This window comes from Camarhynchus parvulus, chromosome 1 (assembly GCF_901933205.1).
Source record: "Camarhynchus parvulus chromosome 1, STF_HiC, whole genome shotgun sequence".
Taxonomy (NCBI): Eukaryota; Metazoa; Chordata; class Aves; order Passeriformes; family Thraupidae; genus Camarhynchus; species Camarhynchus parvulus.
This window is the reverse complement of record NC_044571.1, coordinates 69107872-69114990: the sequence shown is the minus strand read 5'-3', so window position 1 is coordinate 69114990 and position 7119 is coordinate 69107872.

The following is a 7119-nucleotide window of genomic DNA, read 5'->3' as shown; positions in this document are numbered from 1 at the left end:
AGAGGGAAAATCAAATTTGGAAAAATAATAATCATAATTTTCATGCAGATACAGCTGTTCTTGAAATTTGATGTAGATCCAATTTCTAGCCGGGGCAGAGCCACCAAAAATGAGTATTATTCCTTAGTTTCCAAGCAGAATGAGAAGGTATGGCATTGCAGCAAGACTGAATGCTAATTTTGAAGAAATCTGTAGAACTGGAAATATCTATTTCCAATATGGCAGAAAATTTTTAAGAGCTGAAAAACCAAAATGTTATAGTTTAGGTGATTTTCATCCTTCATTCCCAAAGAAATCAGCACAGTAATCACAAATCTTACAATACGGGTTTTCAATAAATCTGACAAATATTGTTTTTATCTGTTAGTTCATGATACATTTAGGAGCTTTATTTATGAAAGAGAGGGAAGGAGTACTTTAGATAGCAGTAGAATCAATAATCTGATTATAACAATACGCATAATTTTATGATAAACTTTGAAGGAGAGTGTAATTAGGCATTGGGTAATTGGAAAATAATGTAGACTGAAAAAATGTCAATTTCCAAGAGGAGGCTGTGTCATAGCAATAAAATATCCTTATTTGATTGTGAAAAGGAAGTTTTGAAAATAGTAAAGTACGGCTCTCATCTAAGCACAATTTTAGTTTAGTACTTGAGATATTACAAGGAAAAAGGTTTAAGATTGAGAAGAAGGGTGGTAATGGTAGGACTGAAATTTGAATAGAAGCTTACTCAGAAGACTACAATGGAGTGCCTTGAAATGCCATGATTCAGCATATATTGGAGTTCCATGGGATCTATTTTTAGGATCAGTCTTATTTCATATTTCCACAGCTGATGGTCACTCAAGAAATAGAAATATGCTAATTAAAGTTAATGGTAGCCCAGAAAGTCATGAGGTATGAAACCAGAGGAACATCAGACTAATCACACATAAATGACATGAGAATAACAGAAATGCAACAAAATAAAACAAGAACTCTGACTAGGGGTTAAAAAAAAGACTTCCCACAGCAAACTAAGTGCTTGCCAATCAAGCATCTGAGATTAATAGAAAGCCTGAGAAGTAGAATATCCTATGAAGCACTAGCATGAAGCAGTTATAAAACCCAAACGTGATCCCAAATTGTATGAGAAGAATTGTATTACTGTAGCTGTGCATGCACTGATGTGACCGCATCTGAAGCACTCTACAAAAGGTTGACTACGCATGTTAAAGAATGTAAGACTGGAGTGTGTTCTGGGAAGGGTTGTTGGGATTATTAAAGGAACAGATGATGCAGAATTTTCATGTCCTCTTCATGAAGAAAGAACCATGTGAACTAAAAGCCACCAGAACAAATAGGTGTAAACTGGCTCTGAATGATTTCTGTCCAGATATTAAGTTTTCATGACCAGAACAATGAGGTTTGAGCACAACTCCTTATAATAAAAACAGTCAGGGAAGCAGGAAGATGAATAAGATCAAGTTAACTTAATATTCAAGTTTATTGAGATGTTATGAAAATAATTATACAGCATGGCTCTTTGTAACATCAGTGGGCAGGATTCAGTAAGTCAAGAGGAGCCCTTGAATCCAAATATCGACCTCCTTCCCCCTCCTCATCTCCCTTGAGCTTGTATATTGCTTTGATCTGCCCACTCTGCTCCTTCACCACAAAGGTATTCACGCAAATTTACTCTCAGAAGAGGATATGACAGTCTGTCTTGAAATGTCCACTGTATATATTTCCCAAACCCTTTCAGGACTGTTTGCTTCTTTGAATAAATGGCTTGGGGTTTGTTTTTCCGGTAATCTTTCACAACTTAAAAAAGTCCTTCAGAGGAAGAAACCATACAAGTTTTCACATTTAATTTGCATCCTCTTTGCTCCAGTCTAAATCTAATTATTTAAATTTATTTCTTCTTTCTTTCTTTTTCTTTCTTTCTTTTTTCTTTCTTTCTTTCTTTCTTTCTTTCTTTCTTTCTTTCTTTCTTTCTTTCTTTCTTTCTTTCTTTCTTTCTTTCTTTCTTTTCTTTCTTTCTTTCTTTCTTTCTTTCTTTCTTTCTTTCTTTCTTTCTTTCTTTCTTTCTTTCTTTCTTTCTTTCTTTCCCTCCCTCCCTCCCTCCCTCCCTCCCTCCCTCCCTTCCTTCCTTCCTTCCTTCCTTCCTTCCTTCCTTCCTTCCTTCCTTCCTTCCTTCCTTCCTTCCTTCCTTCCTTCCTTCCTTCCTTCCTTCCTTCCTTCCTTCCTTCCTTCCTTCCTTCCTTCCTTCCTTCCTTCCTTCCTTCCTTCCTTCCTTCCTTCCTTCCTTTTTCTTTTCTTTCTCTCTCTCTCTTTTTCTCACCTTCTTTCCTTCCATTGAAGGTCATTCTGAAGCTGATCCACAATCTTCCATTGCAAAAATAGAGATAAAAATAGAGAATTTACCCAGTGGCATTATTGTAATTTGTTTCTTTTTTCTTTAGTTTCAGTTCAGTATGTTAAATACAGAACTTTCTTCAACTTTGTAATGGTACGTGCTCCAACAACTGTGAAAAAAACTTGTATTGGCTCTTTGCCGCAATATTCTTCAGTTAGTAAGTATAAAGCTGCCACTCTTTGAATTCACTGACAGTTTCTATCACAAGCATGGTATGATATAAACTGAATAGGAAATCTCATTTTTACAAAGTTCCAGCAACACACAATCAGCATCTCATGGCAATAAACTGGAGCAAAGGAGCATGATTTAAGCTGTTGGTATGACACATATAACAAAAAAATAACTCATGCCATGGAACAGGTAGGTAGCTCTAAAGACTCAGAATTAAGAGATGCAATATGAAGATCAAAACAAGTTAAGCCCATTATGTGGAAAACCTGCAGTAAGGAAGTATGAATAAAATCATCCATGGAAAATGTATACTCATAGTTTAAAAAAATAAAAAAGTTTTTTTAAAAAGTAGGAACAAAAAAAAATTTATGATACACTATATTCTCCTTAGAAACAATTAACTTCACCACCCTTTACAATATAATATTGTTGAATGCAATAAAAGCTTTTCCTGCAGAAACAGTGGAATAGTTCTCCATTACAAAAACAATGATATTTTTTGCTCCTTCAGTGAACTCCATTCTCCAGTGTGTGGGATCATTGCACCTGTGTGGAACTCTCTGTAAGTCAAGCAAGCCCTCTGTAAGTGTCAGGGCTTGCATGTGAGCTTACTGTAAACTACGACCCCTGTCTACCTAGAAGAGAGCAAGCTGCAGTTTTCTGTCAAAATGACTCATCAGATTTAAACCTAAGCCCAAACCTGGCCAATGTTTGAGAGGCTCAAGACCTATTTCTGATTTTGCTGGCTAAACCTAGACACTGGCTGGCTCATATCCTGAGGAGTTCAACACATTGTTGCCTTTGAAGATTTGAGCCTTAAATGTTTCTAAGCCAGACACCACCATGATATCTGTGGGCTTAATTCTTAAGTAGCACATGGTGGCTGGATGAGAAACTTTGTCACAATTTCATTTTTAAAATAACAGAAAATGCACATGGAGATTTTTTTTTTTTTGATTGACAGTTTCTTAGAGGGAAAAGAAAAAAATTTCTTAGTGATGCACATATTTTTGCTGAAAATACCTGTTTTCTGTGCAGAATGCCAACTTTTCAGTTTGGTGATTATGGGTTCATTTATTGTAGTCAGTCATAGTAGGAAATTAGGGTGACTTCTGATTATTTAGCTGCTTAATGGATGTGGTTATGAGTCAGAGCAGTCTCAGACTCCCCTTTTGCTGCTAGGCATTTTGGCAAACTCTTGTGGGATTTTTTTTTTTCCTGCACAGTAGCAGGACTAGGAAGTAATGTTCCATTCAATTCTTTCAGCTGTGACTACCATTAATTAAATTCAAGGTTTCCCGTAGGAAGACACTCTCACAGGAAGCGTGCTCTTAGTCTCACCTATATGTTCAGAGTGGGTATGCTTCTGGGAGAAAAATCACTCCAGACTGAGGGGAAACACAAAAATATTTTCCTTTGAATTCTCATGAGGGACCTGATTTCAGACCAGAGGTCCTGACTACGTGAACACTGGCTTGGTTAAATGCTGGACTCAGCCTGCAGGACTAGTTTAATAGTGTCACAGGGAGGTAATAGAGCTTACTGAAAATAGTTATCAACCCATTAACTTGGAAATAAGCCTACCAGCATTCTGTCAAGTACTGCCCATATAGCTTCAGCTGTTGCACATACCTTGCTTTTTATCTTTTGACCTTGTTTTTTCATAATTCTCACAGCACTGCAAGTGAAAAAGTACTCAAACCCGGGCAGGAGTGTCTGAGCGAGGCTGACCAGAGGCGGCTGGCGAGCGCTGAGGGAAGCAGGCGCTGGGTGTTCGGGTACTGAGCATCCCCTAGTGACCGGCTCTCCCGGCGCAGCATCCTGCTTGTCTGAGCCTGCACAAAGAGCGCAGGGAAACACAGACTCACGGAGCACAAACAACGGATTAGTGCAAAAAAAGTACTCCTAGACTTACAAAAGCACCGACAAGCTGCAAAGTAAGTCATCACTTCTAGAGAACAAGGACTGCTTTTAAATCCAAGTACATTGCTTGGATCAAAACACAACAGGTTTTCCTTGTCTGACCCACCAGAAAAGGAACTGAAGACAGATATATTATCTTTTCACTTATATTTCACTGATGACTTACAAATCAGATAATGAAATGAGGGATTTTCAGTATTATTTCCCCATGAGATGTTAGAGTGTGTTAAAAAAGTCTACATTCATATAGAGATCCTGATGCTCTAACTTTCTGGTCACCCATTGGACTGCTGGCTGCTTTTGAACGATAAGGATGGGAAAGTTTTGACTAAAGAAGATCCTACAAACTGTAGGTTTTGCTGGTAAACAAACAGGAAAAAATAAGCTCCTTCAGCAATATGTGGGATTTTTTTTTTCGTCTCTGTGCAACAGTAACTTTTTTCTAAATACTTTCACCAGCTTCAGGAAAGGGTGGGTTAGAGACAGGGGTTTCCTGAGCCCTTTCAGAACATGGTTTTAACGAAGCCGTATGTTCAGAAGAGCCCCTAGAGAGTCTTGTTTTGGAACAGTCTGACGCCTACACGTTATTATCTTTGCTACGTTTTGCAGTTTTGTGTGAAATTTATTTTTAATCTTTAACAAAACATGCCCCTGTTTACCTTAAATTCAGAAAAGGTTTAATAATGTAAAACAAAATAACTTTTTAAATAATTAGATTTACAATGAATGCCAAAACATAAAAGTATAAAGCAAGTTAACAAGAAAGGAGTTCTTAAAGATCAAAGAAAATGTGTTTATTTGATTTGATTAAAAACAAATAAAAAGTACTTTCACTTTAACAAGTTATAACTGGCTGTTGACAAAAACCAGTGAAAGAGTTTCCCAGTCCCACAGAATAAAGGTTTTCTTCTGATAGAGGTTCACGTAGCCAGAACAGATTGCTGACACTGATACGTCGAAGGAATTATATTTTGAAAAGTGACAAAGCTGCATCAATATTAAAAAAAAAAAATTGGATACAAAGACAAGCTTCCTTGGAGAACATACTCCTTTTGCAGCCTTTGCCCCACACAAAAAAAATTTTTAGGACTAGGGTTAGGGTTAAGTAGCAAAGGCTGCCTCATACCAGACTTCTCTACCCATGGAAGAAGAGATCTGTGGAAGCCAGCTGTCTTCTGGGCACTCTGCTGCTATGTTAAAGTAGGTTTTGAGCTAATGTTGTGCCTCTGTGTGACAATTTTTGAATCCACCTTTCTTCTGGAGGCTTCAGCAGGAAATGTAGAAACCTCCCATGAAATGATGCCATGCTGGGATCCAGGCAAGAATTTGCTTTAGGTCAGGCTGTTTAAGATTTCTTTAATGAGGTTTTTTTTTGCTTTTAATTCCAATTTAACTGATAAAAGAACAGTACCATTTTCTTTAAAAAGAGTAAACACTTCCCCATTTCCAAAAGATAAAAGTATCCATTGTCTAAGGATAGCTTGAATCCTTAATGAAGGTCCACAGCTAAACCAAAAAGACCAGATTTGACATTCAGAAAATGCTGTGGTAAAAAATACCTAGAAAACACATGAAACAGTCATACCTTTCAGACCTCCACTACACAAAGTGATGAAAACAAAAATTCTCAAAAAAACCCCAGAACATTTGGAGTTTATCTTCAAAGGCAACATGTGAAATTCATCATCCTAACTTTATGGAAGTCACCAATTTAGAGGAGCTATAGTTACTTTTACACTAATTTTAATGTGTTCACATCCTCTTAAAAGAGTGCTCCCAGACAAGAAGGCCTCTTTAGCAACTGCAGTCATTGCATTTTACTTTCTATCTGCTTCTGAGCTGTCAAAGTGCTCATCGCTCACCATAGGCTCTCATTTCTGGTCGCAGGTTTGGTCAGCCTGAAAATTGATCACGCAACTCCTATGTATTTGCAATGGGGCTGCAGAAAGGCACCCAATCACTCACTGTCTAGATGCTCACTGTAAGATTGTTAAAGCAAAGCTGGTTGTGAAAGAAATCAAGCCTTGCTCCAGTTTGAAATACTTGGTAATCTGTTGAAAAAAATACGTGTGTGATTTGTGTTTATGTCTGGAAGTTTTCCCCAGTGTGAAAGCCTGTAAAGGAAAACCAGTTCTTTCTTGCAATGTATGCCCTTTTATGTTATGCAGCCTAGACTGCGGAGCGCAGTGATGTCAAAAATGTACATGGAGTGATTGCATCCTGTCTGTGTCCTGCAAGAATGACTTTGAAAGTTAGATGTTTCATCTCTACAGTCATATCCTGATCAACAAACTCGGTCAATAAATAAATACATTTAGTGACAAAACCTAGCTTTCTGTAAGCTGCAGTCAAACAGGAACTTAATTTCTTTTTTGTATTCACATCTATTCAATAATAATGAATCCAGCGCCACAATAACCAAGTACCCATTATAATTATAAGATCAGAGAAAGCTTTGTGGTGCTCATTTTCCTAAAAATTATTTTAAAAACTGCAGTCCTCCATTCTCATTCTTTTGAAGTTTTTACTTTAAACCTAAGACTTAAACACAAAGGGCCAGAACTTGGGTTGAGAATGTGGGGGGTGGGAGATTTAAGAAGTGTATAGATATTGTCCAAGAA